Genomic DNA, 13,949 nt, shown 5'->3' with positions numbered 1-13,949 from the left:
TGGTTCTTCTCCCTCTCCGATCACTTGCTTCTCAGTCATTTTTGTGGAATCCTTGGTCTCTCTTCCTGAATGCTGTGGCTTCTCAGATTCCTGTTTCAGGCCTTCTTATCTTTCTATAAAAATCTTCCTGGGATCCTCTGTCTTCATTAATGAATTAATCTTTCAAATGCTCCAATAACTCCCAAACCTGTATCTCTGGTCTTTCTCTCTCTCCTGAGTTCTAGACCAGTGGTACCCAATAGTAATTTCTGCAATGATGGGAGTTTTTTCTGAACCTGGCGATGGAGTAGTCATTAGGCACATGTGGCTATTGGACATTTGAAATGTGACTAGTGTCCTGAATTGAATTTTAAGTTTTATTTAATTTGAACCGATCTCAGTTTTAGTAGCCACACATCACTAGTGACTACTGTATTTGATAACACAGCTAGAGACCCTTTCATTTAAATCCCGTTAGATATCTCCTTTTAATTTTCCCCCAAACATATCCCAAACCAAACTTAACCCCTAATCCTCCAAATATCTCCTCCTCTTATATTCCCCATTTCATTAAGCAGCAGCAGCATCTCAATATTTACCCAAATTTCAAATCTCGTATCCATATTTGATTTTTTCCCCTCTCCTCATACTGACAGTCAGTTGTTTCTGTTGCCAAAGTATTTCTCAAATGTGATTTCTCCTTTACTGCTAATGACTGCTTTATGTCCAACATTGATTATTAATGACTTTTCATGCATCATCCATTCACTTCACACACACACACACACACACACACACACACACATACACACACACACACAGAGGCTCATGCTTGATATTTGCTGTTTTAAGTGCTGTGACACACCCATCTCTACATCCAGGGAGATAATTCTGGTTACAAACTTGAAAAGAATGAGATATCTTAAAAAACTCTTAAAACTGTTGAATTCCTTAGACTTTTCTGTTCTCTGGGCGCTGTTTGTCATCTCAGCTCCCTTAACGTTATCTTACATGCTGCTTGTAGCTCACAGCAACTTTGCAATCGAGGCTGCTCATTCTTTGCTTTTCCTGCTCCGTCAAGATCAATCAGTTGTTTCCCTCTGTTCTTCCTCAGTGTCTAGTGATTTGAGCAGCAGTTCTGTTGTGTGCTTAGACTGTGGCCAGAAGCTACTCGGACAGCCTTCCAGTTCTACTGAAACCATACGCCGGACCCTAGGGAAGTATCCTCGGGTCGCCAGTGTCAGCACCAAGAGCCCCTTATGTCATTTCACTCGTAGAGCACCAGCCTCTGAAGTTCTGCCCAATCCTGCGGTCTGTTGTGGAATCCAAGAGATCCACACTGCACACAGAAGAAATGGGAGTGCTCAGGGAACCTCAAGAATCCACCAGGGTGATGCTCATGTCCCATCCTCAGTCGATGTTGCTATTTTAACTGCTTGTCCTTTTTGTCGAAAGTCACAAACATTCTCTTGCTTAAGTGACGGGAATTGGGATTGTTACTTTTGCTTTGGGCACACTTAGGAAGCCAAAGCCAAACCCATGGTGTGGAGGACAAAGGCCAGTGGGCAGCCTGTGGCCATCTGGACAGCAGGTGCCTGTGGAAAGTATCCTTCCTTTTCAATCAAAGCCACTGTGGGGCGCCTCGGTGGCTCAGTCCGTTAAGTGTCCCACTGGATTTCGGCTCAAGTCATGTCTCTGGGTTTTGTGAGTTCAAGCCCCACATCGGACTCTGTGCCAGCAGCGCAGAGCCTGCTTGGGATTCTCTCTGTCTCCCTCTCTGTGCTCCTCCCCCACTCACGCTCTCTCTGTCTCTCTCAAAATAAGCTTAAAAAAATTGCAAACAAAAAACCCCAAAAAAAGCCACTCTGTGGATGACAAAATGCTTCTCTTCTCTCTTGCCCGAATTATGTTAGTAATCTTCATTAGCTTTCTTACCTCTAGCCTTCTCTTCTACAATCCATCCACATACTGCTCTAGTTGTTCTAATAAAATACAATCTTTCTTTCACTTTCACTGGTAACAGATAAAGTCCTAAGTTTTCAAATAGCGTATAAGATCCTTAATAATCCGATGCTCACTTAAATGATGGCCTCGGTTCATACCATCCCCTTCATATACCCAGTGCCATTGAGTTTCAGGCATTTGCTGAAAATGAAGGTTGATTCTGTTCTCCCTGAGGAGATTTCAGGAGCTCACAGGTACTTAGAAATCAGTCACACGTTTCATTTTACATTTAATCACTCTCTTGAATAATACTGCACAATAAATACTTGGATAATGTCAGGTTTCAGCTCTGTCCCTCTCCCAAAAATAAATAAACATTAAAAAAAATTCACGTTCTCTGAAAGTGAAGAATTTGAGTCTAAAGAACACATCTTCATTTTCAGTGACGTCATTTCTAGCATGCTTCCCCAAAGAGCGGACATACACGGTCTCTGTCTCTCAGGATTTGCTCTGGTCAGAGCTGTCTGGGGCACGCCCCCTCTTCTGTACTAGCATCTCAGTCATTCTGACTTTCAAGACACAGTTCAGTGCTCATATCTTGATCACCCTCGGCTATTCTTTTGTCTACCCACCTCCCTGGGCATTTGTCCTATGCTCCTTTCTGCTGTCGGTTACCTTGGTGTGTGCGTGCCTACTTTTCCAATTTGGCTCTTAATGTCCTTATGCAGAGGGACCGTAGGCTACCACAGTGCAGAGTTATTTGATGATGAAAACTGTGATGATAATAGTGATAATGATTGAATTACTTACTATAATCTCTCCAATTAACCTTTTGGATGTGCCCTCCCTGGCTGTGACCTTGGCAAGCCACAGTGCCTTGGTCAGTGATCATGCACCTGTTCGCTTGTGTTCATGCTTTTGACCAGTATTTTCTGAGAATTTACTGTATGCTAAACCCTGTCTAGTTTCTAGGGTTATGAAGACCAAGAAGTCCTGAACGCAGGGATTTGCATTCTGATGACAGAGATGGACTTAAAAAACAAATACACACAGTGGCATTCTACATATTTCAAGTGCTATAATAGGAATATTATTAGAATGGCAAAAAGGAAGGAAACATTTCTAAGTTAGTGATGAGGGGAGAGGTGGGTTCAAGAAAAACTTCAGAGGATGGGGCGCCTGGGTGGCTCAGTCAGTTAAGTGTCCGACTTCGGCTCAGGTCACGATCTTGGGGTTTGTGGGTTGGAACCCCGTGTCGGGCTCTGTGCTGACAGCTGGGAGCCTGGAGCCTGCTTCAGATTCTGTGTCTTCCTCCCTCTCTGCCCCTCCCCTGCTTGCACTCTGTCTCTGTCTCTCAAAAATAAATAAATCTTAAAAGAATTAAAAAAGAGAAAAGCTTCACAGAAGAGGTAGGGTTTGAAGCAAGTCCTATAAGGTGAGTAAGTGGAACAGACTTATGTCTGCCTTTTTTCCGCCCCTGGCAACAAATGTGTCCCAAGGCATTACAGGACCACTAGTTTCAAATGCCAGGAGCTAAAACAGAACCGGGGATTTTGACCTTCAACAGTTGGAGTAGAAGGTAATGACATGATCTAATTTAAAGAAACAAATTACCTGTTATTTGGGGCAGTGACTGTGAAATGACCTGGAATTTTGTGAAGATCATTGTGGCCTGCTTGTTCAGAAGAGGCAGCTCATCTCTGCCACTCTGTGGGATTCTAAAGGGCTCATAAAGAAAAACAGACTTGCTCTGCACTTGAGACTTTCATAAAAGCGGTGTGTAGATACGTCTCGTTGAATACCAGTAGGCAAAAATCTCTATTACCTCACAATCTCAACGTAACATATTTCATTCAGCACATGGTACCCTGTGCCAGGTACCCTTACAGGAGCTGAGACTATAGCAATGAATAAAAGAGAAACAAATTATTATCCTCCTTAGGCTTACATTCTAGTGGGAAGAAGTCACTAGTAAGCAAATAAATGAGTAAGTTATATAGTACATATTTTGGGAGGGGTTAAATTAATTATGCTCCATGATGAATTGCTACCAGGGTAACATCCTGTCACCATACATTAAAAAAAAATACTAAACAAAATTTTAGTTGCTGAAATGAATGATTGAAAAGTCTTTATGAATCTTCACACATACAATGTGTGGCTAGCTGAAATTGTCTTTCATGTAGTAAGGAAAGGAAAATGTTATGGATAAAAATAAAATGAAGTGGGGAGGCAGAGAGTATTGGAGGGGGCTTTGCAAGTTGCCATTTTAAATAGGCTGATTAGAAAAGGTCTCACTCAGATGGGGGCAGTCAAGCCAAAATGTGCAAGAGATGAGGGCCAAAGAAATGTAAATGTGTGAGAGAAGAGACTTCTAGGCTGAACCAACAGTATGTCCAAATCCCTCGGGTTGGGACTATTCTGGGTCTAGGTAAGGGACATCAAAGAAGCCAGTGTAGTGGGAATGGAATAAGTGAAGGTAAAAATATGAGGTCAGTGAGATAACTAGGAGACAGATTGTATAGGGCTTTTACATGGTTTTTAAGGGATGTTGGCTTTAACTCTGAGTAACATGGGGAGCCACTGGAACTTTAAAGCATGATCTTTTGTTTCAGTGGAATAACCTAAGGTGCCATATTGAATATATTCTCCCAGGAGTGAGGGCCAAATTAGAGAGAATAGTTAGGAGATGGTTTTCAGTAATCCAGGTAGGAAATGACGTGGCTTGGTCCATGATGGTAGCAGCAGTCTACAGTAATGAGAAGGGGTCAGAATCTAAACATAATTCGAAGATAAAGTCAACAGAATTTGCTGGTAGATCAGATACGTTGCAGGAGAGAAAAAGAAGGGTAAAAGTGGTTTTGCCCTGATCTGTTTGCCATTAGCTGAGATGGGGAAGATTATGGGAGAAGCAAGTTCTGAAGTCAGATCAAGTTTGGGACATATTGTATATGAGATATTTACTGGAGGTTCAAGTCAAAACACTGAGTAGCCATTGGATAGATGAGGCTAGAAGTTAGGGAAAAAAATCCGTGCTGTAGGCACAAAGTTTTGAGTCACTGACACATAGATGGTATCTGAAATTATGAGACAGGATGGGATCACCAATGAAGCAAGTTTGAATACAGAAGAATGTCCTGGGGTACCCCAGTATTTAGAGGCTGTGAATACGAGAAGGAAGCAGCAGACAGTCTAAGAAAGAGTACCCGCTATGGTAGGAAGAAATATATGTGGAGTGTGTGGTGTGCTGGAAGCCAGGCAAAAGGAGTAAGAGAAGGAGCTTGTATCCGATATTGTATCCAGGGTTTCCCGAGGTCAGGATTAATAACCGAGAATCAGTCATTGCACTTAGCAACATGGTCATCATTGGTGACTTGGTAGGGACTCTTTACAGTGTGGAGTGATGGGGAAGAATGCCTGACTAGACTGGACTTAAGAGAGAACGAGGGCAGAGAAATTGGATACCGCAAGTATAGACGACTTTAAGTGAGTTTTCTTTAGGGGCACTTGTGTGACTTAGTTGGCTAAGTGTTCATCTCTTGACTTCAGCTCCGGTCCTGATCTCACGGTGTGTGAATTCGAGCTCCGCATCAACATTTTTGAGGGACTAGAAGGCAAACGTGAGGAAAACATTGTAATAGAACGCAAGAGAACCTTGCATGTGTCTTGATCCAGTGTGTCAAAGTAGAGATGATTTGCTATCCTTTTATGTCTGGGTAGGGTGGGGGAGGGGAAGAGGACTTGGACGTCCCTACCATTAACTACTCAGAGCAGCATTGTGCCAACACAGGAAATGGCACTCATTTCCGTGATGCCCCAACACTATATAAGCTTTCTTTTTTACAAGTTGGTTATGAATTTCAATGTTTATAATTTAGTGATCAGTCATGTCACTCTGTCTCTGGAAAAGTTGGCTTTTAATAATCCCCACTGCCCATGCAGAGCCTGCTTGGGATTCAGTCTCCCTCTCTCTCTGCCCTTCCTGCACTTGCGCTCACTCGCTCTCTCTCTCTCAAAATAAGTTAGGGAATAGTCTTCACTTGTTTGCTTGTTTGTAAGGGAATGAAAATATTATAATTCTATAATCTGTAGAACCCCATATCCTTATGTAGAAAAAAACTATATGCCCAGAGTAGGGAGAGACCAAAATCTGTGTACCTATATCATTATGCTTCCTCTGTAAGAGAGTAAATGTTTTTTAAGAGATTAGATTCTTTCAGAAGAATTTTTTTCTCTTAATTTAGCCAACATAGCAATCAGAATAGTTTTGAACTAAAATAAACCCAATTGTAAAATCATGAGCCTGAAAACTGACAACCAAAGTCAAGATTCAGCAGTGATAGTCCTGGTTGATTTCACTCTTAGGAGAACATTGTCAGCTTAATGGTAGCTTTAAAACAATAATTTGCTGACCAAACTACGGAATTTTGATCATGTAAATCTTCACATTTAAGTTAAGGATTAGGCGTAGAAGAATCACAAAATACAGGGCTAAAAGCAACTTTGAAGAGGACTTAATATGCACAGTTTAGCAATTGGTAACTGGAACCCTAAGGAATAAAATGACAACTGAGATCACAAAGCCACTAGGATCAGATGTCACTTCTGATGGTTCCAGCAGGGGCCCGGAACTATGTCTCGAGCTCATTTCAACCTGGTAAAATGCCCTGCCGATGCCTTAGTGGCCTGCATATCAGTTGTTATGCCAGTTTTCCATGAAGAACAGACATTGTAAGAAAAAACTGCTAACTTAGCTGGTGAATGCTGAAGTCAACACTGACTGCAGCGGCTGCTGAAATAAGAAATTAATGCACCAAAGCTCTGTTTCATTCTATATGTACTTATAGAGCACCTTCTGTATGCCAGGCATCATGCAGACATCTAAGAGGGATATGACGAATCCGGTGCTTCCTCAGGGCTTATGTCATTTTTAGAGAAGAGAGGGAGAAAGGGGACTGACAGTTTGTGGGCCAGGCACCTTCATGTGCAATCTTTTCTTAAATCTCAGCACAGCCATATGGGATAGAGATGGTCATTCCTTTTTTTTTTTTTTTTTTTTTTTTTTTTTTTACAGATCAATAAAACTGGCATTAAGCAAGGTTAATCAAGTTGCTCACCAAGAGCCGTTCAGGACACACCTTGCTGAATCTAGGGACCCTGTTTTCTTCATTCATACCCAGTGGGCAACTGGAGCTGGATATTTTATTTACATGGCAAGGGCCTGTCTCATGTGGGGAAACTACATTTTTGAGGGACTAGAAAGCAAACGTGAGGAAAACATTGTAATAGAACACAAGAGATCCTTGCATGTGTCTTGACCCAGTGGCTCAAAGTAGAGATGATTTGCTGTCCTTTTATGTCTTGACGCAGTGGCTCAAAGTAGAGATGATTTGCTATCCTTTTATGTCTGGGTAGGGTGGGGGAGGGGAAGAGGACTCGGACGTCCCTACCATTAGCTACTCAGAGCTGTATTGTGCCGACACAGGAAACGGAATTCATTTCCGTGATGCCACAACACTGTATAAGCATTGTTTTTACAAGTTAGTTGTGGATTTTGACATTTACAATTTAGTGACCGGTCACGTTGCTCTATTTTTGGAAGAGTTGGGTTTTAGTAACTTGAGGAACAGTAGATTGAAATAAATGGATATCAAATATAGTGGTGGAAAACATACATCTAGCAGTCAGAATACCTAGATTTCGGTCCTAACTCTGCCTCTGACTAGCTCTGGGATTAGAGGCAAATCACTTCAGTAGGACTTCCTGAGTCCTACTTTGCTCATCTTTAAAATGAACATAATAAGGGGCGCATGGGTAGCTCACATCCGTTCAGTGTCTGACTTAGGCTTAGGTCATGATCTCACAGATCGTGGGTTCGAGCTCCACATTGGGCTCTATGCTGGCAGCTCAGAGCCTGGAGCCTACTTTGGCTTCTGTGTCTCCCTCTCTGGCTCCCCTGTTCACACACACACACACACACACACACACACACACACACACACTCTCTCTCTCTCTCTCTCTCCCTCTCTCTCTCTCTCCCTCAAAAATAAATAAAACATTTTAAAAAATAAAATGAACACAGTGGTAAGTGCTACTGAACATACATTTTGAGAGCAACTGAGATAATTGTGTGAAAGTGCCTTAAAAACTCTGGAATACCAATACAAATTTGACTTATCATCATTCTTACAAATATTCTTAAATTTCTGATTGCAGTATAAGGTATTTTGAACATACCAGGGTTTTCCAGGAATTCTGAGTCCCTTCCGTTGGCTCTTTTAAGATTCAGTTACATCTCTTGGGCCACTTCAAAGAATCCCTGACTCTCAGAAGTTTTAGAGCCCTTGGAGGAAAGAATGAATCTTGGAGTACCTTGGACTAAAACCACATTCCCAGGTACTATCCAATGCCAGACCTAACAGTGGACGAGGGATTATATAGGCTTTGGAAATCTGATAGTATTTTGGGGGTGCTGTGTGTTGGTCATCAAAACTGCACTGCAAATGACAAATGTAGGCCATTTTTAATATACTTAGGCAACTATTAATGTGTTGAGCCTGGGTCACTGTACTTGATTATGTACTTCTGGCTCTTGAAAACTTGGAATTTCCAATGTGTAAGATAAGCAACAAATGTTCCTTGGAATTTATATGAAGGATGCGATCCTTAGAAACATCCTCAATGTATCAAGATGTTGCATGGAAATCTTATTCATTTACTTATGTTGCACAGAAATTTCATTTAACATCTACAGCAGAAAATATAGAAGGTAAATTATTGTACTAGGAATGTGAGAAGATTTAATTAGAATCGTGGCTCATTTTTTCTTTTAAATTAAATGATTCGGTGTCTTTATTGTTTCCCACCTCATTATTGCCTTCATGATTGCAATGGATGAAAGGTGAATTGTTCTGATTTAATGGGTTGAAGTTACTGCAGAGGGATTTGATAGTTGGAGTTCTTCTCAGCTTCTTGTAATTGAAATAGATTTGCACTAAATATACACTGTTAACAATTTAAATAAAATGCCTTTTATCAGCAGAGAGCAGTTCTCATGGGACAAATTTAAGTCTGTACCTTTCTGACTTTGTGGGCAAAGGATTTGATTAAAATTGACCAGCTAAGTGTGACTGCCCTTTAGAGCAATGGAACATTCTAATGAAAAACCCATTTGCTGGGGACTGTCTGCTGACTGGAGTCACCTGTGGTTCTGGCTGAGGCGCTGCTCTGTGTGTGTGAAAAGGAGAACAGGGAAGCAGAGATAACTTTCATGGGCCAAAGTTGGCCGAATGAGAGTGTAGTCACCTTGGTCAGGAATTGCTTGGTCACAAGTAAGAGAAATCCATTCAATGTTACTTCAATATAAATGAGGCACAGTTGCTAAGAAACAGGGTGCCTTTCAGAGCAGAGAGTGTAACCGGCTGGAACCAGAGACTGGACAGCAGATGGAAGTCCAGGCAGCCTGCTTGCTTGTCACCCTGTCTCCACATCAGTCCTCAGATTCACACGGTCTCTTACCATTGCTTCTCTCAGCATATCTGCTTTCTCTGTCTGGACACTGGCTTTCTCTGGCCACTTCCAAGTGAGCAGAGTGAAGCCAACCCACACCAAAGGTGAGGGAGCCGAGTCCTGAGGTCTTTTGTGTTCTGATTAAATTTCTCACAGTTCAGGGCCTTCTTCATCTGCTCTGAAATGGACAGTACAGTCTGGCCCTAGGATCCCTGGAATTCTGAACGAGTCCCAGAACTCCAGGGAATCAAGAAGCCCTGAAGATGGGCCACAACATATTGGTGTGGCTTGGTTACGAAGAATCTGAGAGCAACTGAGAGGTCAGCAGGTACTCTGGGCTTCCTCCCTCGTTTCCATCTGGGTGTCATCACCCCATGGGCGCATCTCCTGCCCTCAAACTGCCTCCTCTGATCCGCATCTTCTGTCTTAGTCAGCAGCGGACCTTTGTCTAGACTCATCTCAACAGTCTACATTGTTCTTTGTACTTTCCTAGCTATGATCTCCTCTCACTTTTTCAGCTATGATCTGACACCATCATCTAGCAAACATGGAACCCTTCACAGTCAACAAGGAATACTTGTTTTCAAAAGGCCTTCAAGCAATGGCTCAAACGTTGAGAAATGCCTGATGCGAGGCAGGAGTCCTTTGAGGTCAGAATGGTCTTGATGTGAAGTGATACATCAGAAACATTTGGATTAGAATCCTACCTCTGTTACTTTTTGTTGTGAGAACTTAGAAACGTGATTGGCATCTCTTCCCCAGCATTTTTAATTGTTTCGTTTCCACTTAGAGTTGCTGTGGGGGATAAGCTTAGGAATCCCCCGGGCTTACACCAATGGGTTAACAAGGCACAAAGAAATACAAAGTCAATAAAATTCTCACACCAGAGTTTGGGTAAACCAGATTGGCACTCCAAGAATTGGGGGGTGCAAAGCCACCCTGAGAATAGGGAGGCGCAAAGGTGCCAGAAATAGGGACGTACAAAGGCACCCCACAATAGGGAGGGGGTGCCGAGCGCCCCAAAATAGAGGCAAAGGCCTGCAACAGAAATGGCACAAAAGTGCCCAATACATAGGAATAACAAGACTAGATGTTCAGGGTGGAAGCACTCCCAATTTAGTACTACGGCAGAAAGCTGCTTTCACAGGAGGATAGGGCCAGGTTAGATAAATTGGTGAACTGGACTATGGACCGCTGCGCTGTAGGCAAAGCAGCCCGGAGAGGAGATGGTTAACAAAAGAAAAGGTGCCTTGTCAACCCTGAGGTTATTCCCCCTATCTGTCTCATCCCCTAGGCTAGCTAAGGTAAACAGGCACGGTGCCTCCTGTCTGCTGTTAACAACCGTCTACCAATCTGCTCAGCGCCTACGATTTTGTTTTATATTGACCCAAACCCAAAACACTGTGTATCTTCAAAACCCCCTTTTCCCCCTCGTGTCCTCAAGTTCATGTTCACCGTTTCTTTGTCCTTTTGTGCATGCCCATCACGTTTGTAAGCTTTCTGATCTGAATAAATGCGGGGCAAGGACCCTTATTCAGGGCTCTTGTCTTTTCCCGGACGTTAGCCATCTCTTGCTTCAGTCCTGCGTCCGCTCTTTTGCTAGACAAGGGAGAACTCTAGGCTTAGAGTCTACGACAAGTTGCCGTAAGCATTAAATGAGGGAAGGTATGCGAGTTTATAAAGTACCCAGATTCAGTAAGCTTTCAATAAATCATAACCCTTCAACTTCCCCATGCTTTTTGCTCCACTCTCATTATAAGAACGGTCACCTTCTTAGAGTAAGATCTACACCTTGTGGGAACCTTTAGAAATTCCACAGCCTCCTCACTCCAGGGCAGGTATTTCCCCTTCTTATGCACAGATTAGAGATAGGATCTCACCGTCTTCCAACGAAACGTATGGTCGGTTACAACTTCCAAGACAACAAGGGGCTCCAAGACAAAGAGGCACTTCAGGTCTAAAAGGTGTCTGGTGGTCACAGACCAAGGAAGACATGGTGATGTGTTTCAAGTGATGCCACCTGGAAGCTTTAACCCCGGAAGCTTCTTTTCTATATAGCTATATTAATTTACATATAACTCGCGTATATACCCACATGTGGCCAGAATCACGAAGATAATAATCCTACGAAAAGTGCCCCATTTTTGCCACTGGTTCTGTATTTACCGTGTCAAGTGTTTTGCATTTTATCTCACACAAAACCCTCAGAGGAACGAAGGAACTAAGACTCGGTTGTCCAGTAGCCTGTCTAAGGTATATTAAAAGCCATAGGGATTCCACCTCTAAAAATGATGCCTTTAACCACTTACAACATGTGCCGTGCTGTTTCTGTGCTGCTTTCATCGTCCTTGGCCCCGGTCAGAGGCTCACAAAGCCGCCTAGAAGTTCCAGATCCCCGTGAGCCCTAGCCCTACTGGGTTGCACGGAGGCACGGCAGGCCCACAGCTGAGATCCACACCCATCCCTCTCGTGGATGTAGAACTCAGCTATTCGAGGTACTGCTTGCCCCAGCACTGTCACCGGGGAACTTCTTTCAAATGCACAATCTCCGCCCCCCCAGACCTACCGAATTAGAGCTGGCATTTACAAAGCTTCCCAGGTGGCTTCTGTGCGCGTTAAAGTTTGAGAAACACTGCTCTGGTGTGTGAACCACGGTGGATGCAGATTATCTTAATTACTTGGGTATTTTTTTGTGTGTTAATCTCCCTTCTGCTTTAGCTGCAGTGTTTGATCCCTGTTAACAATCTCTTTGATGGAGCTTTTCACCTTCCTCTCCTTTCCTAGCTTTATTCACAGGCAGTTTCTTCACTGACTTAGGGGATTTGAGAACCAGGAAAGAATTTATCTCTGCCGGGAGTCCTTTGTCCCACCCCAAAGAGAGGGTGCCGCTCGGGTCCTCCACTGTAGGTGTCAGGTCCCCTGACTGGGGAAGCATGTGCAGCTCGAAAGAATGAGAGATGTTTCTGTTCATTTGCTGGACTTGAGCTTTGTCTCTTCTTTTTTCCTTTTCACTTTGGACTTCAGTACAGCACAGCTGCATGTAGGGCACCTGTCCATCTCTGCAGTGAGACGTGGCGGGGGGTGGGGGCAGGATGTCACCTGCCGCTCACCCAGTTTCTTGCTTTAAAAACATTTCGGTCTCGGGGCGCCTGGGTGGCGCAGTCGGTTAAGCGTCCGACTTCAGCCAGGTCACGATCTCACGGTCCGTGAGTTCGAGCCCCGCGTCAGGCTCTGGGCTGATGGCTCGGAGCCTGGAGCCTGTTTCCGATTCTGTGTCTCCCTCTCTCTCTGCCCCTCCCCCGTTCATGCTCTGTCTCTGTCCCAAAAATAAATAAAAACGTTGAAAAAAAAATTAAAAACATTTCGGTCTTATTTTTAAGAGCAAAAAGAGCCAGAGAAGAGTAATTGATTCCTTTAAGGTAGTAAGAGAGGGGAACTGGGCCCTTAGCTCTGGCAAAACAGAGATTTCAAGTAAATCTTAATACATTGCTTTTAAATTGCGTGGAGGTGGTGAAAATAGGTCAGGCTGTCCTCGGTGATGGTCAGTCAGTTATAATAGATGACTTTTAAATCTTGAAAGACAAAAAACCCCCACAACTCTGTGATTTAGAGATTCGACAGAGCTGGAGAGCTTCCCGGGTGCCCCCCCATCTCTGCTCCTTCTGTCACAGCCCTGCTTAGAAGGCTGCAGAAAGGACTTGAACTTGGGAGTGAGGCCCCATGATGTCCAGAGGATACAGGCTGACTCCAGGGCCTCTGACGGCAGTGCTGAGATGGAGAGGGCTGGAAACCCTGGAAAGGGAGATTCTGTGAAATCTGACTCTTGCCTCTCATGGTTCCACAGGGGCTCTTGGGGAGGGGATATCCTCTGGGAAAGATAAAAAAAAAAAAAGACACAGGGCTTAGCCTGTGTCTTAGCCATCATTTGTGCTATGCGTCATTTTTTCTCCTTGGTTATAAAATTAATGCATGCTCATTCTAGAGAATTTACAAAATGCAGAAAGGTCTGTAAAGGGAAATAAAAGTAGCCTGTAATCCCACTAGCCAGGATAACTATATTGGGTTGTAGTCCTGTTCAGATACACTTTCTTTACTTCACATCTTCAAGATCCTTAATAAATATTGTTAAAAATGTGACTTTAATGACTGCTCCATATCAATGTGCCCAGTCTTACTTATGCAAGATTACTAAATTCATCATTGCAGTGATTTCTATTTTCTAGCTATTAAAAATATCCGTTATGGATGTCCTCTAACACAAATCTTTAACTCTCTGTGATTAGCTCCTTGGAATACGCTCCTAGAAATGGGATTATGGAGTGAAAGTTGTGACTCTTTGTGAAGGTTTCGATCCGTGTTGCTGACTGGCCCCCTGGCAAGGCTGCTTCCAGTTTGCAAGTCCAGCAGCTCAGTTTGTTGGTACCTAATGGAGCCCTTTTCAGATGAAGTGGTCAGAGTGCTTTCCATTATAAATAATAATACTGACAACAAGTGATTCAAAGTGACTTAAACAGAAA

Source organism: Puma concolor, chromosome D1, assembly GCF_028749965.1.
Source record: "Puma concolor isolate L17-30 chromosome D1, mPumCon1.1.hap2, whole genome shotgun sequence".
NCBI classification, from domain to species: Eukaryota; Metazoa; Chordata; class Mammalia; order Carnivora; family Felidae; genus Puma; species Puma concolor.
The sequence above is the reverse complement of the archived record's forward strand: the minus strand, read 5'-3'. Positions refer to the sequence as shown.